Genomic DNA, 27,499 nt, shown 5'->3' on the forward strand with positions numbered 1-27,499 from the left:
CCCAGAAGGGCCACAGAAAGTGCAGCTGCTCACATAACAGCATCATGGTCCAGTCAACTGACTTCCAGTTGTACTCTGACTGTGGGTGACTGGAGTCCCTGGGCTAAAAGGTGCAAGAATTAGTTTCTCAAACTCCCAGCAGATTTACTGAACCCCGTCCCACCGTCGGTGTGTTCCAAAGCGCTTTGCAAACTGTGAAGCACTGTGAAGCACTGTGATTGTGATGTTGGGGAAAGCAGAAACTCATGCACAATAAGCTTCACAAACAGCAATGACCAGACTAGGAAGAACCGTACCATCTAATCAGTGTTCTTGTGCTGTTGGGTAAGCAGTAACCTGGCACATGTTACCAGAGGATTTCTCCCTGACCTCAGTAAAATCCACGGGACAAACCAATCCCACCTCGGCACAAGAAATCATGGACTAGTTTTTGTTTCTAATTGTGTTTTGCACCAATGTATCGTTTTTGCTTTATTTTGATTTAATTGTCTTGCAGAATTTGTATGATTTATGTATCATTTGTTTATGTGTCTGAGTCTATGTGCCTCTAATGCTGCTGCGAGCAAGATTTTCATTGTAGCCGTACCTCACTATACTTGCGCACACGTGACAATAAACCGCGACTATAAAAGGTGAAATTCAGACGTTTCTGCTAGTTTTTTTTTTATTTTTATTTTTTTTAATCAAAAATATTTATTCAAATATTAAAATAATATATACAATACAATAAAACCAAAACAGAACACACCACCAGAATACTATACAAACAAATATACCAATTGAAACTATTATACAATTATATTACAATCCCCATCCAGGATACATGCCCGTAGACGCGGTGCCCAGCGGTCCCGGAAATCCTCCAGGGTGCTTGTAGACAGCGCGTAGCCCCTCTCCAACACCACCCGGGCGCGGATGTAACCCCGGAAAAGGGGCAGGCAGCTGGCTCGGGCAGAGCCCTCTTCCGCCTGGCGCCGTGAGTCTCGGATGGCCAGCTTGGCCAGGCCCAGGAGCAGACGTTTCTGCTAGTGGTGGGGTGACTGTTGAAAAATCCCTGCAAAGAGAAGTATTTTTGATCTGATGTCCTTCAAGGATTATGCATAATATCACATGTCAAGTATTTGGTGATGCATTGAGGGATGACGCAGGGTCTTGACCTGAAACGCCAACCATCCCTCTGTAAGGGCTAACATTACGAATGCAGCAATGTGGGTTTTATTGCAGGGGTGTAAAAGCTCCAGCTCAGATTATTCCTGGGGCATCCTGTTGTCAGCATGGAAGCGCGGTTTATGGCTGATCGTATCCTCTGATATCAGCAACTGGCCTCAAAGCTTTGAAGTGTTAAGAAGAACATCTTGCCATATGGACTGCCCTTTGTTCCCAAGAAAGAAGAGGTCGCGATGGACACGACGGACACGGAGGTCCCGAAAGACTCATAAAGATTTATAGGACATTGTAAACTTGCCATATAAGGCAGTGATGGAAAAATACTGGCACATGTATTTAGGGTATAAAAGGTGTGTAAATGGAAGCTTTCGGAGAGAGAGACTACACTAGCTTCCTGAGCGTTTCTAAACGCTCCGGAATCTAAGCTCTCTTCCACCTGGGTGAATAGAATAAAGAGGTTAAACTAATTCGGTTGTCTGCCTGTTTTTTCTAATAGGCCACGGACTACAACATTTGGCGTAGTCGGCAGGATCTCTTTGGCACCGTCAACCACGAATGACTAACAGGCAGCGGTGACTGAAACACGTCCGAAGGGGATTGAGTGCACTTCTCGACCGTTGTTCGAGACCCCGGACGTTGACTTCTTTCAGACACTGAAGTCCCTCGTTTGGGGTTGATTTCGTGTTCAACTGAGATTCACAGACGAACCGATAAGGAAAAGGACAAGGATAAGGACAAGGATAAGGATAAGGTTCCGGATTTGGAAGGTAAGGGGCGGTCACTCTTGTTGTCATTGTCTTGGTCTAGGTGAAATTGATCGTTTGGTAATATTTATTGGTAGTATTTATTGGTAACACAATTTCGTATAATTGGCAATCAGACATATGGGACAGTCTTTGGATAAGAGTGATGGTGGTGCCCCGGTACAACACATGTGTTATTTATTTATTTATTTATTTATTTGCTTCGTTAATGAAAAGATTGGGAAACGAGGCCTGGCCAGTGGGAGGTACATGGAATGTAGAGACTATCAAAGAGGATTAAAGAATGGAGAGAGGGGGTGCAGAAACGCCATCAGGAGTCGAGGGAGCGAAGTTGGAGGGAAAATGCAAGTAGTAGAGGGATATCAGTGTGTGATAGGTTGGGAATACTGAAAACATGCGATATTTTGCAAGCGGAATGTAAGGTGTATGATCTAAGACTTGACCGTGATACCCGAGCTCAAGATGAATTTAAACCCGGTACCAAAGGGATATATCCCACCCAACAACAACAAAAGTCAGAATCCGAACCACTGGAGTCTATAGCGGCTTTATTATGTAATCAGGAGTCCGAGGGTGACGAGGAACCCTGGACGTGTCCGATCCCCACAGCCCCACAGGCAGAGCCACCGGCTGTGGTGGTGCCAGTCCCGGTTCTATCCACCCGCCAGGATATTCGGGACTACCCCCCCGATTATGAGGCAGCATCAGGGTATATGGATAGGTCCCAGACAACCGTTGGTGAAAGGGTTAAGTTGCGCCACGAACAAGAATCCGCACAATCGGCGCTAGAGATTGAGGATACTGCCTACCCTTGCCTTTTTCAGTTTACCTCATTCTGCCCAGCAGGCTGAAATATTTGCCCTCACGCAGGCCTGCCACCTTTGCGCTGACCAATGTGCTAATATTTACACCGACTCACGATATGCTTTTGGGGGTTACACATGATTTTGGTACCCTGTGGCAGTGCAGGGGCTTTTTGACTGCAGAAGGCACTCCTATTAAAAATGCCCTATTTGTCCGAAATCTACAAGCGGGTTTAACACTCCCGAAAACCTTGGCTGTCATTAAATGTAATTCGTATACATCTGCCAAGGATCCCATTTCTTTTAGGAATGCATTGGCTGACACATTGGCACGCACAGAGGCCCTGACCCCTGTCATTTTAGTTTCTTCAGGTGAACAACAGCAGTTTTCTGCAACTACCGCTATGCCCAGTGTTTCGGAACTCTGCCAGCTTCAGGGGGACGCCCCCGAGGCTGAGAGACACCAGTGGAGCCAGGATGGGTGTTCCCCTCGTGAATCTGACTCGCTTTGGGTTACTGCCTCTGGCAAAGTTTGTGTCCCTAACGCGCTTTTACCTGTTTTGTTGCATTATGTGCACTCTCTTACCTATGCTGGTAAGAGGGGAATGTTGGATGTAATAAATGCTACATGGTATCACCCCAAAATACATTGGGGTTTGCAAATTGATTTTATTGAATTGCCACGTGTACATAGTTATAAGTATTGCTTAGTTACTGTTGATGTGTTTAGCTGATGGATTGATCTTGCTATTGATGTTGCTATTTTGCTATTGTTACTCCCGCTATTAGGGGAAGTGCACTCAAGATCTAAATAGGATTGTGGTTAATCTGTATTTACTCCATGACATTTATGTAAAGACGATCAGATGATATGCAGAGGAGGCAATGGCACAATACGCCGGAAGGCAGAAAGAATAGGACCCTGCTCAGGATGGTTTAATGAGACCAGAGCTAAACAATTGAGAGACCAAGCCTATTGGGTTGTACCCTGTGGACATGCTTTGTGCCAGTTTAATTTCCAATGCCTGACAGATGAATTTAGTTTTCCATGTAAGAAGCAGCAGCTGTATCAGGGTCGGTCTAGACGAACTCGAGGGTTACATCAGTCGTCCCTACGAGAAGAGATGAGGGGAAGAATAGACTGGAGAAGGGACTCTTGCAGTAGGACGCAGGAGAGCTTTACATGTCCAGCCAACATAGCATGCGCAGTAGGGAAGTATGAAGTACAATGCCCTGAGCGGTGCGGAGAGTGCAGCAAAAGGACAACTAATGGTTATTACACATAACCATGGGAAGGTCAATTTGACCACTAAATGGAACGTAAGCATGACTTGTGAAAGAGGAAATGGAACCGCATGGTTGAGTAATCAAACTGCGTTAAGGGAATGGAGCAGAAAGGGCTGGAACGGCTAGGGGGCAAGTAGCAGCATTTACATTCTGAAGAAAGATGATTGGTTGGCGTGTACCAATGCTACCCAGATAGAAGGAAGGCACCCCCTAGTAATAATCCGGTCAGTACAAGAGACTACCCAGGAAAAATCCAATGTAGGACATTTAAGACGAATGTATACAACTTGTACCCCAATGGTTAGATCCATGAATGTGTTAAATTTGACCATCAGGATAGAATATGAATCCAGGAAGCAGAGTGAATGTAACGTTTCTGACATTACAATGGAGGTGTTGGAACTGGAATAGGAACGTTAAATTCCTTCAATATAAACACCCTACAAAATAAGATACAGACAGGAGGAGGATTGTGTGAAAAGGAATAAAACTACGAAATGCTTGGGATAAAGGATTACAAAAAATGCAATTTTCAGGATGGTTATCTGATGTAATGACTTGGAGACAGAATGAAGAGGTAGAAAAAGAACTGGAAAGGGTAATGCAGAATCAAACGGAGTTAAATTCGAATTATACCCACTGTATGATGAAAGAAATAGTGCCGAGATTTGGACTACTGTGTACATTGAGCACTTTGGACAATGGACCCTATTTTACAGCCAAAGTTAATGAGGAAATGTGCGAACAGTTAAATATCCGCCAGCAGTTCCACTGCGTACATCATCCACAAGCTGCAGGTATAGTGGAACGAGCAAATGGCACACTATGAAATAAATTGGCCTTGTACTTTGGAAAAATTGGAGATTACACGGGAATTTTGTTTTTGTCTTTCAGTCCAGGTATTTTAAAATTCATGTTACAAGTTGACAAAGCTTTTAATCAGGCATAGTTCATGGTGAACTATTTTATGGATAACACCTTTCCTTACTCCTATTCCGTGCACGCTTTACTATTGACTTATTTACTGCCTAGTATTGAGAGCGATAACCATTTGCTCGGAGGGTGAGCTGGTGTTTTCGAACACCAGGTCTACGCGGTTCTTTTTGAATCAATCACAGAGCCCTGGCTCCAATAATTGGTGTACGGATTATGACAACCAATCAGATGACTGTGGATGTCAGTGTTTTAATGGGTGGTCCTTGAGACCCTATCTTAATCAAACACAGGAGAATTGGCCCCGGATACAAGTTAATTCTCCTCATGACTCTCCAGAAACACCAATAAATACAACTTGTTTCTGTAGAATGGGATCTAGACCAAATGAAGTTGGTCTGTCTGTGAGATTCACCACATGCACCCATATCAGTACTGTAGTTCCCCCAAGACCTCTTAATGGGATTTACTTAATATGTGGGAGCTGGGCATATGTCTGGTTACCAGGACTTTCGCCACAGTATGATCAGGGATCTTATGAGACCTGGACAGGGTGCTGTTATCTAGCTTTTGTAATCCCACATTTATGAATTATAAATCATCCTCCACAGCATCCAGAGTGGTGCTCTAAACGAACTGTATCAGGAGTTGAGAGGTTTTGGTGGTTAGTATTCCCAAGATGGGGAACCGCTCGGGCGGGAACTGAAATTAGAAACTTAGCTCGTGCCCTGGAACAATTAGCAAATTGTACTGCTGGTGGACTGTACGAGACTCAGGAACAAATAGGCCAGCTAACAACTGAAATGATGGCCCTGCGTCTTGTCGCTCTCCAGAATCGTATAGCCCTAGATTTCCTGCTAGCCGAGAAAGGGGGCACCTGTGCTATGATAGGGCAGGAATGTTATACATTTGTACCAGATGTATCCTCTAATATCACCAATATCGCGGGGCATGTGAAGGAGGTTATAGAAAGAGCATTTAGCGTTTGAGCCCTCTGATGGGGTGCTGTGAACTGTTTATCTATGTGCTGTTATGTTTGTGTGCCATTGTATGTTTGTTCTTAGTACCTGAACTGATGTACAGTGCTTTGGTCAATGTGGGTTGTTTTTAAATGTGCTATACAAATAAAATTGACTTGGCTTGACTAGGAAAATAGGGGCAGATTTAGCCCAAGATCGAATTAATGCTTCAGGATGGGATTGGTTTGGTTTAGGATATTTGTGGGGTCCGATTCTCCATTATGGCAGTATCATTGTGTTAATTGTTGTGATTCTGTTAATCTGTTATTGCTTCGGTCCATGTATATGACAAATATTTGTCAATCGGCCACTTTAAAAGACTATGATTATATCATAATCAAAGAGGGGAATGTAAGGGCTAACATTACGAATGCAGCAATGTGGGTTTTATTGCAGGAGTGTAAAAGCTCCAGCTCAGATTATTCCTGGGGCATCCTGTTGTCAGCATGGAAGCGAGGTTCATGGCTGATCGTATCCTCTGATATCAGCAACTGGCCTCAATGCTTTGAAGTGTTAAGAAGAACATCTTGCCATATGGACTGCCCTTTGATCCCAAGAAAGAAGAGGTCACGATGGACACGACGGACACGGAGGTCCCGAAAGACACATAAAGATTTATAGGGCATTGTAAACTTGCCATATAAGGCAGTGATGGAAAAATACTGGCACATGTATTTAGGGTATAAAAGGTGTGTAAATGGAAGCTTTCGGTGAGAGAGACTACACTAGCTTCCTGAGCATTTCTAAACGCTCCGAAATCTAAGCTCTCTCCCACCTGTGTGAGTCGAATAAAGAGGTTAAACGAATTTGGTTGTCTGCCTGTTTTTTCTAATAGGCCACAGACTACAACACCTCTGCCTCCACAGATGCTGCCTAACATGTTGAGGACCTCCTGCAATTTGTTTTTCTGCATGTCAAATGTTTATGATGAGGTACAACTGTATTTAACAAGAACCTGATTCCTATCAAATATGGTTTCTCACATTTGTGACAAATTTACCCATTGTGCAATCAAAGCTACAAAATGCCAAAAACGTGATAACATATAATTTCATCATCACACAGCACTAATGTATTTTGCAATCCTTTTCATATTTTGCTTCAGGTTATAAACAGGGAACAATCTTGCTTCTTCCTTCCCGGTCTACTTTCTGAGAATTCGGCAAACTCTTTCTAATCAAGATTTAAGTGAAGTGCAGTGTGGACTTGAAATGTTACTGGTGTATTTTGCAATGCACCACAGATGGTTCAGCAGCCAGAGGGTGAAGCTCTTGTTGCTGCTGCCAGTTCCACTCAGATTCTGCAAAGTCAAGGACTTTGAAATGCAAAGTCTCAAAATGGACTTCTCCATTTGAAGCTGTCTGACGATTCTTGAAAAGTCTTTTGAGCCCTTTTACACTCTATGTTAACTGTAAAATTCAGAAAACTACAGGAAACAGCAAGGAGTCTCGGTTCTACTCAGCCAGTGGAAAGACTGAACGACATTTGAAAGCTCAGCGAGGGAAGAGAATGCTGTTCATTCTGCTTTGTGCCTTTGCACTGCCTGTCTCTGCTGATCGTAAGTATCCTTTAACAAGGGGCAGCAGTTGGTTTTCTGGCTGCTTCACTGTGAATGAAATGATTAGACAATAGACAATAGGTGCAGGAGTAGGCCATTCAGCCCTTTGAGCCAGCACCGCCATTCAATGCGATCATGGCTGATCACTCTCAATCAGTACCCCGTTCCTGCCTTCTCCCCATACCCCCTCACTCCGCTATCCTTAAGAGCTCTATCCAGCTCTCTCTTGAAAGCATCCAACGAACTGGCCTCCACTGCCTTCTGAGGCAGAGAATTCTACACCTTCACAACTCTCTGACTGAAAAAGTTCTTCCTCATCTCCGTTCTAAATGGCCTACCCCTTATTCTTAAACTGTGGCCCCTTGTTCTGGACTCCCCCAACATTGGGAACATGTTTCCTGCCTCTAATGTGTCCAATCCCCTAATTATCTTATATGTTTCAATAAGATCCCCCCTCATCCTTCTAAATTCCAGTGTATACAAGCCTAATTGCTCCAGCCTTTCAATATACGACAGTCCCGCCATTCCGGGAATCAACCTAGTGAACCTACGCTGCACGCCCTCAATAGCAAGAATATCCTTCCTCAAATTTGGAGACCAAAACTGCACACAGTACTCCAGGTGCGGTCTCACCAGGGCCCGGTACAACTGTAGAAGGACCTCTTTGCTCCTATACTCAACTCCTCTTGTTACGAAGGCCAACATTCCATTGGCTTTCTTCACTGCCTGCTGTACCTGCATGCTTCCTTTCAGTGACTGATGCACTAGGACACCCAGATCTCGTTGAACATCCCCTCTTCCTAACTTGACACCATTCAGATAATAATCTGCCTTTCTATTCTTACTTCCAAAGTGAATAACCTCACACTTATCTACACTAAACTGCATCTGCGATGTATCCGCCCACTCACACAACCTGTCCAAGTCACCCTGCAGCCTTATTGCATCTTCCTCACAATTCACACTACCCCCCAGCTTAGTATCATCTGCAAATTTGCTAATGGTACTTTTAATCCCTTCATCTAAGTCATTAATGTATATCGTAAATAGCTGGGGTCCCAGCACCGAACCTTGCGGTACCCCACTGGTCACTGCCTGCCATTCCGAAAGGGACCCATTTATCCCCACTCTTTGCTTTCTGTCTGTCAACCAATTTTCTATCCATGTCAGTACCCTACCCCCATTGTGTGTCCGTGAAAATGCAGCAGGATTAGTCTTTTGATGCTGTACTGAATGTGTTAGGCAGTCTTCCAGAAAGGAATATGTGTATGTGAGAAGACCTTTAATACAAACACTTTAAAAATACAGTAAAGGATTGGCTTGAGAAAGAACAGATTATAATGCTGGAGTCAAAGCAGCTGGGGAGGTTGTGTTTAGTTGTCGACCCCACGTTTCTTCATGAAGATATTAGCCCGTGAGTGGGGCTGAGGGGCACTGTGTCCTTGGCATAGTTTAAAGGTGAGGAAGGCTAAGATGATGCGAAATATCTTCTCTGAGAGTAATGCACCTATAGAATTATCAAATTCAATGTAGTTCCAGCCAAGCCACTTCTTGTCTTCAGCAAGGGGCTGAATATTTTCTCAGGCCGGAGAAATCAAGGGGAATGGGGACAAAGTTCAATTCTGTATTGATTCGGGATTAAGAGCCAAAATCATATTGACTGTTGACCAGTCTTGAACAACCGAATGTTTTCCTGTGTTGCTCTGAATGTCTTTGCTCTCATTGTTGATTCTGATCCTAATCAAATTGGTTTTGGTTTATTGTTGTCACATGTACTGAGGTAGAGTGGAAACCTGCACCAGGGATAATACCTTTCTCAAAATAACATCTCATATGCTAGGAATGAATTCCCGATCTTCCAATATACCTTGTTGTGGCCACGAACATTATTTTTAAACAACACTTCCTCTGCATGTGTAATGCTATATTCTTTACTCTCTTTTCTCTCATGCACTACGTGATGTAATCATGAATGGTATGATTTAGCCGGACAACACACAAAACAATTTTTCGGTTATCTCAGTATACATGAAAATAATAAAACAATACTAATTTTCCTCAATCAGTATTACCGCCCCATCTAAAATGTCCCTCCCGTCTCCATTATCAACATCTTGTAGCCAGGACCATTAAATGCCTGGTCCTGCCCCGACTGTGCCAGTCTTTAGTTATCTCCGTAACATCAATTTCCCCTATAGATATTTCTACCTATGAATAACCAAGCTCACTCACATGTTTACTACTTTAGTGCTATCTGCCACTCACAATCTTGGTGCACCTTATTTCTCTTTTCTGTTGCCACACACTAGTAACGGATACTAATGGATACTAGTCCATTACTTTGCCTGTTTGGCTCAAACACTTCCTCGTGCACCAATAAATCTCCCTGCTATGACATTGTCCCAGTGTGGCTGAGGTGCAACCCATTGATCTTGGAGAGGTCTTTCCTGAAGCAGAACTGGTGTAATGCCCCTAGAATTTAGAGCAGAAATGAGAAAGTCACAAAAATTATTGCAGTTATTAAAATGTCCCGAGCATTGGAGCAGTAACCAGAATTCTCATGGATTAGCACAGCAACTAGAATATCACAAGAATTGAGCAGTATTTCAGCTCAAAAATCAATAAATGGCTCCCCAGCCCCAGTTTGTACCATTCACCTATATGCTGAAAGCAACTTAGAGGAGTCTGCTAATTAATGATGTGCATCATTGGGATGTGTGAAACAACCTAAGAAAGAGAAACCCATGCAGTTTTCGGTAGAAAGTGCAAATTACACACAGCATCCGAGGTCAGGATCGGACGTGGGTGTCTGACCGTGGATGTGAGGATTTGATTATTTTCGAAGGATTTGTTTGGCGAGGACAAACGAAAGCAGTCAGAATTTGCTTTTTGGAGTTCTATCGGAAAGCAGAGACTCTCTTTGTTGAAAGGGTCCTCTAATTAGGGAGGATTTTTTCGTGTTTCTGAAAATCGTAGGAGCGGCAGTGGCTGGCGGAAGGCCAAGTTGCACTTGAACTGGTGGGAGGTGTTTGTGGTCTGTAGCATCGGAAAGCTCCCTCCCACACTGACTTTGCCCGGTCCAGGTGTGCCGGGTAAGTACGGCAACAGTGCATTGGATTTTCGTTGAAGCTGGGAGGACGACCGAGACCTGGGGAAGAAGCCTCCGGAAGCTCCATTTTCTACGGCGGGAGGATTGGCACGGACTTTTCCCTATCTTATCAGGAGGAGACTGCTTCTGTTGCTTTGCCAGGAAAGCCTTCACAAGACTTTAAACTGCTGCAAATGCGTGGAGGTGTAGCAATAGCAGAAAGACTGCTTTGACTTATAAAATACTGAGACGTTTTGTTTTGCTCCACGCCCTAAAGATGGCGGCCCCTAAGAATTGTGCAGCTGCCGTACAGTCGGCAGTCTCCGTGACTAAGGGCCATGAGTCATTGGGGCGTATACATGGGGTGAAAGTGACCTTGCAGGGCAACATTACCTTCAAGGCTGTGCTAACCGCGCTGGGGGAGACTGTTGGCAAGAAGGCCATAGTCGCAGGTGCGGTGGTCAGTGGGAAGGCTGTTGTCATCCTAAAGACTGAGCAGTCGGTGGCTACCGTACTGGAAAGGGGGATCACGGTGGCTGGGATTTACATGGCGGTGGACCCATGGGGACGGCCCGTGCTGCCGGTCATGCTGTCCAACGTTCCCCCTTATGTTCCGGACGCGCTCCTGCTCCCACATGTAACTAAGCTGGGGGAGGTGCAGTCTGGGCCCACCAAACTGTTGCATAGGTTGGATGATCCCGAGATGCAGCATGTATTAACGTTCAATCGCCGCGTGTACATACAGCTGGCACAGGGGATTGATATGGAGGGGAGTTTTGAGGTGGAATGGGAAGGATTCTGCTATCGCGTGTTTTGGAACACGGGCCAAGCACGCTGCCATGCATGCAAAGAGGTGGGGCATTTCCGCAGGAATTGTCCCAGGTCCCGGGCTGCCAGCTCTACCAAGGTGGCCCAGGAAGGCAGTGCTGGCCCATCTGGGGCTGCTGGTTCTACCACGGTGGCCCGTGATGACTTTGTTCCCTTGCCCCCAAACTCCATTCCCCCACCACCCCCATGTCCCGTACCTGTGGCGGGGGATGCCGGTGCAGTGTGGGGGGTGGATGAGGGGCACTGGGAGAGTCAGAAGAGTAAGAAAGGTAAAAATAATAAGAAGAACATTCAAGCGAGACGCCAGGCAGAAGGTCACCTTAATGAGGGTCCCCCGGCAGTAGATATTATCGAGCTCGCCTCTGAGCCTAACCCTGGGAAGCCTGAGGGTCTGAAGGCTGGAGAGGATGAGCAGGTAGATGGCGGAGCGGAGGAACAGGCTTCAGCAATGGAACTGACTGTACCACCGCACCCTAGTGGTTATAAGAGGAGGAGGCGTGCGTCCTCTGACACGGAGAACGGCCCTGAAGGCCAGGGGCGACCTGAAGGGAGGCGTTTCTCCCCTGTTGAGGCAGAGTACCCAGTGCACGCTTCCTCTGGGCAGGAGGATGCCTCTGTAGTGCAGGGACCACCTGAGAGTGGTGACACACTACCCCAGGGGTCTGTTCCCCCAGGGATTGCATCCGCTGGCTTAGAGGGTGACCAGGGGAAGATTGATGGGGGGGACTTGAGTGTGGGGGTGGGTCCCCAGCCTGTGCTCCCCGTTAAGGCTATGAGTCCTATTGAGGGGTGTGCTGCCCCACTGGCTGAGGGAGCAGGGGAGACTCCGGGAACATCGCCCCCTGAGGGCCAGAGCGAGGTGGTTCCCCTGGTGGTGTGGACGGGGACTCTCTGGGTGATGGTGCTGGGGCGGGTGCCCTGGGTGCGAAGGAGGACATGGTCGTTTCGGATCGTGTCCTTCGGTCGGACTCCAGACGTGCTCTCTCACTGCCCGCCCCGGAAACTTCCTCCGACATTACTGCCCCCAATCCGGTTACAGAGGGCGGTGGGGGTGTGCAGGAGCCTGGCCATTTACCAGGCAGCTTGCCACAGTTAGAGGTACCGGTACCTGCCCCCGTCACTGATCCTGGGGGTGGGATGGTGATGGAGGAGGGACCGGGTGATGTGGCCAACCCGCCCACCTCACAGGGAGGGGTGAGCGAGGCGGCTGGGAGTCAGAACTATCCAGACTCGGGCTCAGACATTGAGTGGGAGGAGGAGGGGGACGTGGAGTCCAGCGACAGTGAGTTGATGGACTGTCCCACCCGCAGCCCCGTGTGTCGGCTTGTTGATATCTGGGAACTCCAGAACTTTCTGAAGGACAGCAGAGGGAAGAGGAATAAGGCAGATCTGGCTGTCAACCGCTGGTCGGACCTGACGGTACCCTTGCAGTCCATTTATGCCATCCTTCAGGAGGAGCAGAACGAGGCAGGTGTATTGAAAAATGAGCGGCGCCAGCTCCAAGAGCTTTTTAAGTCCCTAAAGAAAGGGCAGAGGGCTCGGGGAGGCTCCATTCCATCACGGGGGGCTGGTAAAAGTTCTCGTGCGCATTCAAAATGAAGCTCACTATAGCCAGCCTGAATATTAATGGGGGCAGGGGGTCTCTCCGTAGGTTTCACCATCTCTCGGTGCTGAGGGACGGGAGGTACGCGGTGAGCTTCCTGCAGGAAACACACACTGTAGCTAGTGACGAGCCCACCTAGCTCCTGGAGTGGGAAGGGGGGGTCTACATGAGCCATCTCACCTCCATTTCGAGTGGAGTGGCCTTCCTGTTGGCCCCATCTTTCCAGCCGGAGATCGTCAAGGTGCAGGACATTGTACCAGGCCGGTTGTTGTATCTGGCCGTGCGCCTGGATGGCGTGCTGTTACATTTTATTAATGTGTACGCCCCCAAGAGCGGTGCTATGCAGACGCGGTTAACACAAGAAGTGACTGCGCTGTTGAACACCATCGATCGGGGGGAGTGTGTTTTCCTGGGGGGTGATTTTAATTGTACCCTTGAGGCGAGAGATCGCTCTGGCATTCAGCGCGATCCGGCAGCGGTATAGACATTAAGTGAGTTGGTGGATTCTTTTGAGCTACTAGATGCTTGGAGGAATTTCCATCCCAACTCCGGTGCCTTCTCATACAGGTTTAAGGGGGGGTGGTTCCCGTATTGACCGTGTATACGTGTCTAAGGCCTATGTGTCCTGTGTCTCGGCAGCCTCCATGCGGTTGGAGCCGTGCTCGGACCACTGCCTGGTGCGAGTGGACTTTATCCCGACGCGCGCACGGGCAGGGTCTGCATACTGGCACTTCAACAACCGGCTGCTGGAGGAGCGCCGGTTCCGGGATTCATTCAAGCAGTTCTGGGCGGAGTGGAGGGAAAGGCAGGGGCGTTTCCTTTCCCTAAGGCAGTGGTGGGATGTAGGGAAGGCTTACGTCCGTCTGTTTTGCCAGGACTACACGAGGGGGTCGACCAAAGGGCGGGACTCCGAGATCGGACGGCTTGAGAGAGAGTTGCTCGACTCGGAGTCTCGCCTGGGTCAGACGGAGGGGGACTCGTGTGAGTGGGAGGATTACCAGAAGAAGAAAGGGGCACTGAGGGACTTGCAGCTGAGGAGGTCCCGGGGCGCGTATGTGAGGTCGCGAGTCCAGATGTTGCACGATCTGGACCGCGCCTCCCCCTTTTTCTTCTCCCTGGAGAAGTGCCGAGGTGCCCGCAGGCAGTTTGTCGAGTTGCTTGCGGACGATGGCTCCTCCATCACGGATCCGGAGAGGATCGGTGCCTCAGTTTGGTCGTTCTATGACACTCTGTTCTCCGAGGGTACATCTAGTGGGGAGGCACAAGGGGTGCTGTGGGAGGGCTTACCCGTAGTGTGCAAAAAGGTGGCTGAGCGCCTCGATGATCCCCTAACTCTGGAGGAGTTGACTGGTGCCCTGCACCAGCTCAGGAGGGGCAAGTCTCCGGGGCTGGATGGGATGACTGTGGAGTTTCTTCGAGTCTTCTGGGGTGTCTTGGGGGGCGACTATGTGAAGGTGTTGGGGGAGAGCCTGGCGACCGGGGAGATGCCCTTCTCGTGGCGCAGGGCAGTCGTCGTCCTGCTGCCCAAGAAGGGCGATCTCCGCCTCTTGAAGAACTGGCGCCCTGTCTCTCTTCTCAGTACGGATTACAAAGTCTTTGCACGGGCATTGGCCAATCGCCTGGGGCCTGTGCTGTCCCATGTGATCCACCCTGACCAGTCCTACACAGTCCCGGGCCGGTCCATCCAGGACAATATCCATCTGGTCCGGGACCTGATCCATCTGTGCCAGAGGGCTGGTCAGTGAGTTGCCTTTCTCTCCCTTGACCAGGAGAAAGCGTTTGACCGGGTGGGACACGACTACCTTCTCGGGACTCTGCGGGCGTTTGGATTCGGACCCCATTTTGTGGCCCGGGTCCGGCTCCTATACGTTGCTGCAGAGTGCCTGGTCAAGGTCAATGGCTCTTTGTTGGCTCCCATTCACTTTGGGAGGGGGGTTTGTCAGGGATGCCCCATGTCCGGCCAGCTTTATTCCCTCTGTGTGGAGCCATTCCTGTGTCTCCTACGGAGGCGGCTGGCAGGTTTGGCTTTGCCGGGGCCGGGGGTGGAGGTGGTTCTCTCGGCCTACGCCGACGATGTGCTACTAATGTTCACTGACCCGGTTGACCTGCGGAGGATGCGTGAGTGCCAGCGGGTGTTCTCAGCCGCATCCTCCGCCAGGATCAACTGGGGGAAGTGTGCTGGGCTCTTGGTGGGTCAGTGGCAGGTGGACTCCCTGCCGGAGGAGATGGCAGTTTTTGCGTGGAGCACCACGCACCTCCTCTATCTGGGGATCCACCTGAGTCCCACTGAGGGGGCTTGGCAGGCGAATTGGCAGGAGCTGGAGGCGAAGGTCGTCGCCCGTGTGGGGCGCTGGTCAGGCCTCCTTGGTGTGTTATCATATCGGGGTAGGGCTTTGGTCATAAACCAGCTGGTGGCCTCTCTGCTGTGGTACCGGCTGGCCACTCTGGTCCCGTCCTCTCGTTTCATCGCCATGATACAGAGGAGGTTAGTTAACTTCTTCTGGGATGAGAGGAACCACTGGGTCTCTGCTGGTGTTCTGAGTCTCCCGTTGGAGGAGGGCGGTCAGGCGCTGGTCTGCGTCCGCACTCAGGTGGCAGCTCTCTGACTCAGGACCCTGCAGAGGTACGTGTACTCCGAGTGCCCTCCCAGATGGCACTCGCTGGCCATGTACTTTTTCTGCCGGAGCGCTGCCTCCAGGAGGGATCACGGCTCCCGGTAGCGGGCATGAGTCAGCGCGCTAGGCGGGAGTTGCCTGTTTTTTACCGTGATCTCCTGAGAGCCAGGAATTTGGTCACCTTCAGCCAGGGCGCTGCTCCTCAGGGGGAGGGGGGTGCTGTGGTTGTGAGGGGGGCCGGTCCTCACCCTGTCACGGTGGGTGTCGAGGAGAGGCGTGTGCGTGGAGCGATTCCGACCGGGCTTACCCCCGCTCCGTCGGAATTGCTCATCGGACCGACGGCCCGTGTCCCTTCCCGAGAGCCGGCCCCACGCAATATGAGCCGCCTTTCCCAGATGCCCAGCGTGCCGTTCCGTGATGCGGAGGCGCATCTTGTACAGGCTGCTCCTGCACACTCTCCACTTCCTCGCTCTCGTCTTCCGTCCGGACACGCCCTGGCGGTCCGTGTTACCACCTGACGGCGGGAGCGGTCCCCAGTGGAGGTCTCTGTATAAGGGGGTCCTCCCACTTTACATCGGGGACCTGGGGTGGAGAGTGTTGCATAAGGCTATAGCCTGTAACAGGTACTTGAGCCGGTTCACGGTCTCGTCTGCCGCCTGTCGCTTCTGCGGCGAGGAGGAGGCCTTCCGGGAACGCTGGTCGCCGCGGGGGGTTGAATGTATTGTTGACAGAGATGGCGGGATTTTAATGTGATAATTGTTTAATTTGTAAACTGCCGATACAGGCGGCTATTGTTTGATCACATTTTGCTTAGTATGTTTGTATGTTTTTCTTTGGAATAAAACTTTTATATATTAAAAAAAAAAAAAGAGGTCAGGATTAAACTCTGAATCCATAGAGTTGTGTGTTAGCAGCTCCACTAGCTGCTCCACTGTGCCAGCTGTGTACATCTTCGATCAGTGGTAGGGTACTTTCTTGGTGGGATCTTTCTGTGCACTACTTGCCTGTTGCATTCCCAGCGCTACTTCACCACCAACACTTCAAACCTGTGAAGCTCTGTGGACCACCACCCCCTGACTGTGAGGGAAGTGATGTAAATACAAGGCCCCTCCTGGTCATCAGCTTATAGCTGTGAGAGAGAGATGTGGCTCCAGTGAAGAGCCGGCACAGCCCGGACGGAGGAGGGGAACCACTGCTGGTGCCACAGTCCCACCTTTCCCGTTTCCCAGTGCTCACCACGTGGTGAGGGTGACACACAGCACGGCAACATCGCAGATCAAATGTTTCCCACAAGGGCAAGGATCCAGGGTGGGTGCAACCTCCTACAGTGACTGTGGCCCTCAGTTCAGTCTTAACGTTACATCTCTGTGTCTTCACAGGCCACACTGCCAATGATTGGACCATGGAGACACCGGACCAGGTGATGGGGAGGGAGGGGAATCCCATGGTTCTGTATTGCAAGTTCATTCACCCTCGCCATGATTACAAAGGCAACATCAGCATTATCTGGAGAGAGAAGAATGCCAAATTGCCGTTTTTCAAATACACAAATTATCCATCAGGAGACAAGTATAGAAATGAGATCCTGAGTAATGAAGGAGTTCGCTACAAACCAATGGGGAACCCTCGGAAGAACAATGCTTCCATAATCATTAATCAGCTGGAAAAGAAGGATACAGGAAAGAACTTCAACTGTCGTGTTGAGCTCACGGAACGAGAAAAAGCAATGTTTGGAAGGCCACATGGGCCTATCAAATTATCAGGTGAGGAATTATTGTGCTGCAAACAAACAATTTGCCTGTCTTCCTCCAGTTGCCCAGTGATAGGGGGATAGAGTTGGGGGGGAAGGGGGGCATGGAGGAGGTGTTTATCAGATGGGTGGAGACAGTGATAATGGCGAGTGGTGAAAAGGAGACATAAAAGGTGTCAGACAAGGAAACAAAATATAAAGGCGGGAGATGGGCTGGGGATAGACTTGGGATAGAAGGAATTATGGGATTTGAGGATGCGAGATGAACAAGGGAGAAACAAGGAGCAGTGTGACTGGGAGATGGGAGAAATGTGTGCACAGTAGTGGGGGGTGGGGGGTGGGGGGGGGTGGTGGGAGGCACTACTTTAAATTTTTTGAGTTCAGTGTTCATACGGTTTAGGTTATAAGCTACTCAAGCTGACTCTGAGGTGCTGTTCTTCCAGTTTGCGTGTGCTCTCTCACTGATAATCCACAAAGCCAGCGACTGTCAGGTCGGTGTGGGAACAGAAAGAGGAGTTAAAAAGCTTAGTAACCAGGAGCTCCAGCAGGCCTTGGCGGACTGAACACAAGTATTCATTACATTGGGGACACAGAATGCAAGGGATGAGGTTGGAAGAATCATACCTTCGATGTGTGCATCAGGCACTGTGAAAGAGAAAATAAACAAAGTGGAGAATGTAGAATGACAGCTAGAGTGAAAGTGCAACTAAAGAGTAATGCAAGCGTTTAACGTGGTAGATTGGAAGATCGGGTAATTCAACCGTGTGAAGCCCATTCAAGATTCCAGCAATAGGTAAGAAGCTGTTCTTCCATCTGGTGATACCTACTTTCAACTTTTTGTATCTTCTGGGTGCGAGAATGTCAGGCTATTAGTGGTCCTTGATAATGCTGGTTACTTTCCCGAGGCAGCATTATGTGTAGAATGGTGAAACAGAGAATCAAAAGTGACCCTGGCAGATTGGAGAGACAGCATTTGTTCAGGCAGGGATGGTCCCTGGTTTTTAAAACAATGCTTAGACTATTACGTGAAATGGGAGGAGTCAGGCACACAGATGCTCAAACCAACTCTCTCTCATCCATTAAATCATGGCTAATTGTGGTCCTTGTTCATTCATTGAGAGATCCCCCAGACAGTGATCTCCATGAGACGCAGAGAAACTGTGGACCTTTGGTTTGAACTTACTCAACTACTTTTTATCCACAGCTTCTGCACCCTGTGGATTGCTTGATTGTAATCATGTATAGTCTTTTCGATAACTGGTTAGCATGCAATAAAAGTTTTTCACTGTACCTCGGTACAGGTGACAATAAACTAAACTCTGGGATGAAAAATTCAGAAGGTTCACAAACATTCTTGCTGGGAATTTCTTGTCCTCGGTCTGAATGTCTGACTGCTTTTTGCAAGTCCCTGACCAGTGGTTTTTGAATCATAAGCAGAAGGAAAGAATCTTTCTACAAGTACTTGGGAAATCTATCTATTCCCCAGAGCTCTCTGTCCATCGACATCCATCAGCCCCATTCCCCCATTCCTTCCATACAATCCCCCAAATTACTCCAGTCAAGCGTGTTTAATAGTCGGTATTTATTCACAAAATGCTGGAGTAACTCAGCAAGTCAGGCAGCATCTCGGGAGAGAAGGAATGGGTGACGTTTCGGGTCGAGACCCTTCTTCACACTGATGTCAGGGGGGCGGGACAAAGGAAGGATATAGGTGGAGACAGGAAGATAACGGAAGATCTGGGAAGGAGGAGGGGAAGAGAGGGACAGAGGAACTATCTAAAGTTGGAGAAGTCGATGTTCATACCACTGGGCTGCAAGCTGCCCAGGCGAAATATGAGGTGCTGTTCCTCCAATTTCCGGTGGGCCTCACTATGGCACTGGAGGAGGCCCATGACAGAAAGGTCAGACTGGGAATAGGAGGGGGAGTTGAAGTGCTCGGCCACCAAAGTTACCAATATGTTTGGTTTATAAGTTACGATGTTTATACCACTGGGCTGCAAGCTTGGTTTCGCCAATGTAAATAAGTTGATAGTCGTATGCACTGGGATTAGAACAATACAATTATTCATTGCTGCAACTTTGCAGGCACATTAATACAACATAATAATAAATATACAACAAACACCAAGACAGTAAATTATCAGTTATACATGGTAAACCAGACCATTATAGTGCAAGCATTTGAATAACATTTGAAGTAAGTAGTGCAACCTTATACAAAGTCGTGTTCTGTGCAACTGGGATATTGGCTGAACTCTTGAGGCAACACCTGTAAGCCCTGTTGATGTTGTGGAAGTTGAAATCCATGATGGACCGGGGAATGTTTTTTCTGCAGCCTCCTTGGCTTTGGGGCATTCTGGTTACCAAAGGAGGCTGTGAAGTAGCCAGTCAGTATGGTCCTGTAGAAGTTGTAGTGTATTCAGCGAAGTGCCTCAAACATCTGAGGAATTGGAAGAGCTGATGAGCTTTCTTTGTGATCGATCGCATCAATGCACTGGGCCCTGAAAAACTCAGTGAAGTGCATGTCCAGGAACTTGAAGCTGTTTACTCTCACCACTGTCGTGCCCCCGATGATAACAGGTTTATGGAATCTAGGTTTTCCCTTCCCCAGGTCAACAATGAGCTCCTTGGTTTGTCTAAAGTTCACAGCAAGATCATTGTTTTGGCAGCACTCAACCAGATAATTGATCTCCCTCCTGTACATTGACTCATCATTATCATTTATTCACTCAACAACAGCAGTATCGGCAGTGAATCATCTCTCTATCTGAAGCATTTTTTGAATCTACCAACCTCACAGGCAGTGAATGCCTGGGCCCTGGATTAATGAAATGTACTTTGTATCGTTTTTGCTTACGTTCATGACAATTTAAATCTGTCTCCTTGTCTTCGAAACTAGTTGTTACTGTGTCCACTTCAATCGAATCTAGTCTCGACTTTCGAAGAAAACTGAATCAGCTTTACCAGTCTAACCCTGGAGGTGACTGTGAAGTAAGACTTTTATGCATCCTCTCTCATCCTTGACATCCTGGAGAGTGATGACTGGAAATGGAAACAAATCTCTTGCAGTTGAACAGGTTCAACACAGCCTTCACCCCTATATTTACTCATATTCACTTACCAATCAAGTGACTTCACAACAGCTGATCACCAGGGCAATCCTGTCCCAAAGCTATCATAGATTCCTCCACCTTCCTGCTTCTCTGCAACATAAAAGACATTTGTTTTGTTGTAACTTTTCCCAGTTCTGATCCTCAACCTGACAATCATTTGTATCTCTCCTGTTTTATAGCAGTGAAGCTGTGCTAATCCTGTACTTCATGCTTTCGTCATTGAGCCCCACGTCTCACACTTCACTAACCATTCCCTCAATGTGTCACATTTAGGGTTTTTTAACTGTCTCGTAAGGAGTTCCTTGGCACCCTTTAGCATTGTTCTGTTTAATCTATCTTATCTCTCATTTCTGTGTAGGTATTATCACTCGGTGTGTGTCTCTGTTAATTTTTATCTCACACACCTTCTCCACTTCTTCATATTCCACTTGCAATCTTCTTACAATTCAATGGAAAATGAACATGTAGTAGAACATGCAGTAGAAAATGTAGTAGAGGTGTACTACATCCACTGGAACCTCCCTTATCATTCCTGCTAGATATATTGTCCACCCTAACCCTAAACTCCACTTAAATTGTCAACAGAACTTCCCCTTCATCAAGGATTAAATCAAAAATTGCTGTAAAATTAATCAGGTCTGAATGCAGAGTCAACTCGAGGGGCTACAATATCCATGTAGGAAGGTGTGTTGCTGCTACTCAGGTGGGTTTAACCTAGTTTGGCAGAAGGTTGGGAACTGGAGCAGGGGGAGGTATTGAATGGGATGTAGACTTCAGCTTAAGACTGATCAGAAGGGCTGGCAGGGCCAGGTTAATGAACACAGTGGAACTGATGGACTGAAGTGTGTTTATTTCAATGCTATGTGTATTATGTGTAAGGTAGATGAATGTAAAGTTTGGATTAGTGCATGGAACTATGATGTTGTGGCCATTAGAGTTTTGGTTGAGCGAGGGGCAGGACTGACAGCACAATGTTCCAGGGTTTTAGGTGTGATTTAGCAGCATTGTAGGTTATATAAAAATACAAGCAGGTCACCTGGAATTACTTTATAATAATAATAATAATAATATATTCCTTTATTCGTCCCACACCGGGGAAATTTACAGTGTTACAGCAGCAAAGTGGATAGCAAGAGAGCATTCATTATAAATAAAAGATACATAAATTGTCATCAGTTTTCTGTGTGTTCTTAGCTGTTATTGATGACTGGTCTGCTGGGAGCAGTGCTGGTTGTGCAGTCTCACAGCAGCGGGAAGGAAGGACCTCCTATATCTCTCCTTCACGCACTTGGAGTGAAGGAGTCTGTCACTGAAGGAGCTACTCAGTGCAGTGACAGTGTCCTGCATGGGGTGGGAGTCGTTGTCCAGCAGCGATCTTATCTTTGCCATCATCATCCTCTCTCCCACCACCTGCACTGAGTCGAGGGGGCAACCTAGGACAGAGCTGGCCTTCCTGACCAGCTTGTCGAGTCTCTTCCCTTCCGCCGCTGAGATGCTGCTGCTCCAGCAGACCACTCCATAGAAAATGGCCGATGCAACCACTGTGTTGTAGAAGGTTCTTAGGAGATCCCCCTGCACTCCAAAGGACCAAAGTCGCCTCAGCAGATAAAGTCTGCTCTGGCCCTTTCTGTATAGGGCATCGGTGTTTTCAGTCCAGTCCAGTTTATTGTTGAGGTGGACACCCAGGTACTTATAAGAATCCACCCTCTCGATGTCCATTCCCTGGTTGTTCACCGGTGTCGGGGGGACCTAGCTGCGTCTGCGGAAATCTCCCATCATCTCCCTGGTTTTCCCCGTGTTGATCCGGAGGCAGTTCCGCTGGCACCAGTCCACAAACTCCTTGATCAGTTCTCTGTTCGCCCTGTCCTCATGGCCCGTGATGAGGCCGACGATGGCAGAGTCGTCAGAGAACTTCTATAGATAGGAGTCTGCAGAGCTGTGCCTGAAGTCCACAGTGTACAGGGGGAACAAGAATGGAGCTAGCACTGTTCCCTGCGGAACCCCAGCAATCAAATTATTCAAGTTGATTTGAGAATTCTGCATATTATTTATAAAGAAGATGAAGTTACATTTACAGTTACATTTCACCGCTCTAGAGCAGCACAGGAGGGTCAGAGACAGATGGGTCAGAGTGGGAGTGGGATGGAGAATCATGGTCACAGATGTGTAGGAATGAACTGTAGATGCTGATTTATACTGAGGGTAGACACAAAATGCTGGAGTAACACAACGTGCAAGGCAACATCTATGGAGAAATGGAATAGATTCTTCTTCAGGTCTGAAGAAGGGTTCCATTCTGAAACATCACCTACTCATTTTCTCCAGAGATGCTGCCTGATCCGCTAAGTTACTCCAGCATTTTGTGTCTATCAACATGGTCACAGACACAGGTGAAGAAATTGATAAAGAAAATGTGGTTAATGCATTCGACCAATGAATAATGTCCATATTTTAAATCTTTCTCTACCCAAGATGATGTCAGAGCATCCATGGTGATCGGGAAGAGAGAACGTTCTGCCACACTGCCATGCACCTTCAGCCACCCGAGCGTCAAGCGCAGGGTGATCACTGTCTTCTGGATGAAGGGGACTCCATTGGAAGAGTCCGTTGTCTTTAATCATGCCCGTTCCTACCCCACAAGTGGTCACGGCACTAACATTGTAAATAGAGGAGGTCGATATGAGCTGGTGGGAAAGCTAAACAAAGGAGACGCTTCCATCAGAGTGAGGGGACTCTTGTTGAATGACACCAACGACTATTTCTGTCATGTTTGGACCTGGGATTCTCCTCACAAGACATGGATTCAGGTGACTCAGGATGAGACGAGACTACAGGTTTTGGGTAAGGAAACAGTCAGTGTTGAGGAGTAAATGATAAAATCACATTGGACAACGGTAAGAAGAATCAGCTTTGTTCTGTTTCCTCTCTGAATATTTCACTCAATTCTCCTGCTGGGTCACTTACAACCCCTCACCCCTTCCTGGTGCTACTGGATGGAGTTTCTCCCTATGCGCGAATGAATAACAGTGAATTTAATTGACTTTAATCCCTCTCTCGGCTTCAGGCACCATCTTGGAGCTGTCTGTTGGGAGTGATAATGTATCGGGAGATACCTGTGTGTGCGGAGGGAATGGACAGGTTGATCATTGGAGCTGCCATTTTTCTGGTCTACTTTCTTGTGATTGGCTTCACTTTCTAGTGGTTGGACATAGGTGAACATCATGTCTAATCTCCATTGTTGGTGTTCATGGAAGAATCATGGGACCACCAGTGACATTATTGTCAGCCTCTGGTTCTGGTAATGGGGAGGGGGTGAGAGAGAGTAACTCGGGTGTGAGTGATCCTTGATTATGTTGGCTGCTTCCCCAAGGAGTAAATGCAGTTGATGGGTGGGGGAACGAGGGGAAACCTTTTATTCAATCTGCATGGTTAATCCTGAGCTTTCTGTTGCTTGTAATTTTAATCCTCATTGCAATTCCCCCTCTGACTATTTTTTGTGACTTCCTTATAACCAGTCTAATGCAATTTGAAGAACAGGGCTCACAGCTTCATTCCAGACTCCATTGAATTCAAAAATTCTGGATGATACTTTTTATCTCTTTTATCAGAACTAACCAGTTCTACTGAAGATAAGCAAAAATGGAATATTGATCATTTATTCTCTCAATATTTATTCACAAAATGCTGGAGTAACTCAGCAGGTCAGGCAGCATCTCAGGAGAGAAGGAATGGGTGACGTTTCGGGTCGAGACCCTTCTTCAGATTGAGGAATGGGTGACGTTTCGGGTCGAGACCCTTCATCTCTCAACGATTTGTTCTCTCAACGCTTATTGCAATTTCAATAAGTTAGCTGAAGATTCAGAGGTTGTATAGAGGGGTGGATCGGAAATAGGAAATATCTCTGAAAGGGTGAGTCTAGCTTTGCTGTTGATGAAATTATCTAGTTGGTAAATTAAAGAAGGAAATTGGTGACAGAGAACACGAACAAAGATATAATATAGAGCTGCAAATTGCACGTCAGAGATGCAAGAAACACCCAGCAGATGAGGCAGTGTCAGTGGAGAGAGGAGAAAGGAGTCAGTATCGCAGATGAATAACCTGCTGCAGAACTTCTGATTCAAACAGCGAGAAATTTACCAGAAATTGTTGTATTCAATGTTAACTCAATGGTTCATTGGGTCAACTTGAATGGAACAATTTCTGGTGACTTGCTCGCTGTTTGTATCAGAACTGGCGAGTTCTACATCATCTGCGATACTGTCTCAGTTCTTCTGAAGGGTCTCAACCCGAAACATCACCCATTCATTCTATCCAGAGATGCTGCCTGCCCGCTGAACTACTCCAGCATTTTGTGTCTATTTTCGGTTCAATGGTTTCTTTATTATCACATGTACCAAGTACAGTGAAATACTTTTTTGCATACATATCAGCAAGAATATCAGTTTTCATAAATAAGCACAATCTCCCCGGCTAGTACATAATGTACAGAAGTGCCCACTGTGTCTGTGCAACAGTTGCCATTTTGCACCATTTTACAGTCCTAGTTGCAGTGGCCAGAGAGGCCCATTGCAGCCGTCGCCTCCATTCCAGTTGTCCTGAGAACGTTTGGACCGCGCTTTTGCGGTTGCAGCTCCTAGACTGTGGAACAGCATCCCTCTCCCATCAGATCTACCCCCTTCATTGGCTCTTTTAAGTCCAGGCTCAAAACATACTTTTATTCTTTAGCGTTTTGAAGCCTTCTATTGAGGTTGATTTTTGTTTTGTGCTGCTCCATTTGAACTGTTTATTTTGTGCCCGTGTGCTGTGATGTCTGTTCTTATTGTGTTTTTAGTGCCTGCTCTGATGTACATCACTTTGGTCAACGTGGGTTGTTTTTAAATGTGCTTTTATAAATAAATTTGACTTGACTTGACTTGACTTGAGAACCATTGTCCCTCACCTTGCACAGCCCTCCCTCTTCAGCCCTTCTTCCCCAGGGGCGGTTTGGGGGGGCGGTGGGGGGGCACCTCCCACAGATGAGTTTAGGGCGCAGAAGTTAAAACCCTTCCTGATTCGATTAACCAGGCCTTTTCTGATTCCCAAAAAGTTAATCTGCAAGTCGAATCAGTTGTAAAGAAAGCAAACGCAATGCTAGCATTTGTTTCAAGAGGGTTTATATACAAAAGCAGGGTTGTAATGCTGGATCTCTTTCAGGCGCTGGTCAGGCCACATTTGGAACATTGTGAGCAATTTTGGGCACCATATCTGAGGAAGGATGTGTTGGCCCTGGAGAGGGACCAGAGGAGGTTTACAAGAATCATCCCAGGAATGAGTAGGTTAACATCAGATGAACCTTTGACAGCATGGGCCCATATTCACTGGAGTTCAGAGGAATGAGGGGGGACCGCATTGAAACAGACAGAATAGTGAAAGGTTTGGATAGAGTGGATGTGGAGAGGATGTATCCACTAGTGGGAGAGACTAGGGCGAGAGGGTTTAGCCTCAGAATTAAAGGACGTTCTATTAGGAAGGAGATGAGGAGGAATTTCTTTGCTCGGAGGGTGGTGAATCTGTGGAATTCTTTGCCACAGAAGACTGTGGAGGCAAAGTCAGTGGATATATTTAAGGCAGAGGTAAATAGATTCCTGATTAGTACAGTTGTCAGAGGTTTTTGGAAGACAGGGGAATGGGATTAGGAAAGATAGATCAGCCATGATTGAATGGCGGAGTAGACTTGATGGGCTGAATGGTCTAATTCTACACCTATCACTTATGATCCTATGAACCGTGCCTCCCACAGATGAGCTTAGGGTGCAGACCATAAGACTCCAGCCCCCAGCCCTCCTGATTCAGTTAACCGTGCCTTTATTCTCTCTCCTTTACTCTCTCTACACCAACGACTGCACCTCCATCGACTCCTCTGTCAAGCTCCTCAGGTTTGCAGATGACACTACCCTGATTGGACTGATCCAGGATGGGGAGGAATCTGCCTCCAGAGGGGAAGTGACACAACTGGCGTCCTGGTGCCATCGTAACAACCTGGAGCTCAATGCTCTTAAGACAGTGGAACTAATTGTAGACTTTCGAAGAGCTCCCTTTCCCTTCCCCCACTCACCATCAACAACACCACAGTCACATCTGTGGAGTCATTTAAGTTCCTTGGAACCATCATCTCCAGGAACCTTAAATGGGGGGCCACCATCGACTCCACAGTCAAAAAGGCCCAACAGAGGATGTACTTCCTGCGGCAACTAAGGAAACACAATCTGCCACAGGCAATGATGGTCCAATTCTATACTGCTATCATTGAGTCCGTCCTCACCTTCTCCATCATGGTCTGGTTTGGCTCAGCCACCAAGCACAACATCCGGAGGCTCCAACGGATCGTTCGCACAGCTGAGAAGGTTGTTGGCTGCAACCTTCCCCTCATTGATGAACTATACACTGCAAGGGCCAGGAAGTGAGCGGGCAAGATCATCTCTGACCCCTTTCACCCTGGCCACAAACTCTTTGAAGCACTTCCCTCTGTAAGGCAACTCCGGACTGTCCAAGCAGCCACAGCCAGACATAAAAACAGCTTTTTTCCACTAGTAGTTCTACTCAATAACCAAAGTATGTAGCCTCTTTTTTGCTCTGGTTTATTTTCACCCACATGTTTAGACCGTAATGTCGTATCCTTATTGTTTTGATGGGTTTATGCTTTCTTCTTAATTGTTAACTGTATGTTTGTGTTGTCATTTGTGAGCAGAGCACCATGGCACATTGCTTGTATATGCACATACTTGGCCAATAAACCTATTCATTCATTCATTCATTCATTCATTCATTCATTCATTCCATCCTCCTCTCCGGTTCCCGGTCTTCAAGGTCAAGGCTCACTGGGAGCCTTGAAGGCTCCATCTTGTCCAGACTGGAGCTGAGGTGTCTTTACTTGAGATTGGCCCTTATTAGAATAGTGCAGGAGGTCAGGAACAGCTAGATCAGAGTGGGAA

General features: G+C 47.5%; 1 long non-coding RNA gene across 2 annotated transcripts in view; it reads right to left on the reverse strand.

The window, feature by feature from the left end:
* Positions 1 to 754: 754 nt before the first annotated feature.
* LOC144592324 (uncharacterized) overlaps positions 755 to 27,499 on the reverse strand; it is a 90,768-nt gene continuing 64,023 nt past the window's right edge. The window contains exons 2-3 of one of the 2 annotated variants that reach the window (XR_013547111.1): positions 20,537 to 20,618; positions 755 to 1,054 (exon numbers count right to left, since the gene is read on the reverse strand). This is a non-coding gene — a long non-coding RNA (uncharacterized LOC144592324). Of the gene's footprint in view, positions 1,055 to 20,345; positions 20,458 to 20,536; positions 20,619 to 27,499 lie in introns of those variants that run through there. The other variant, XR_013547112.1, reaches the window with a different exon arrangement.

The sequence above is a fragment of the Rhinoraja longicauda genome, chromosome 3 (assembly GCF_053455715.1).
Source record: "Rhinoraja longicauda isolate Sanriku21f chromosome 3, sRhiLon1.1, whole genome shotgun sequence".
In the NCBI taxonomy this organism is placed as follows: Eukaryota; Metazoa; Chordata; class Chondrichthyes; order Rajiformes; family Arhynchobatidae; genus Rhinoraja; species Rhinoraja longicauda.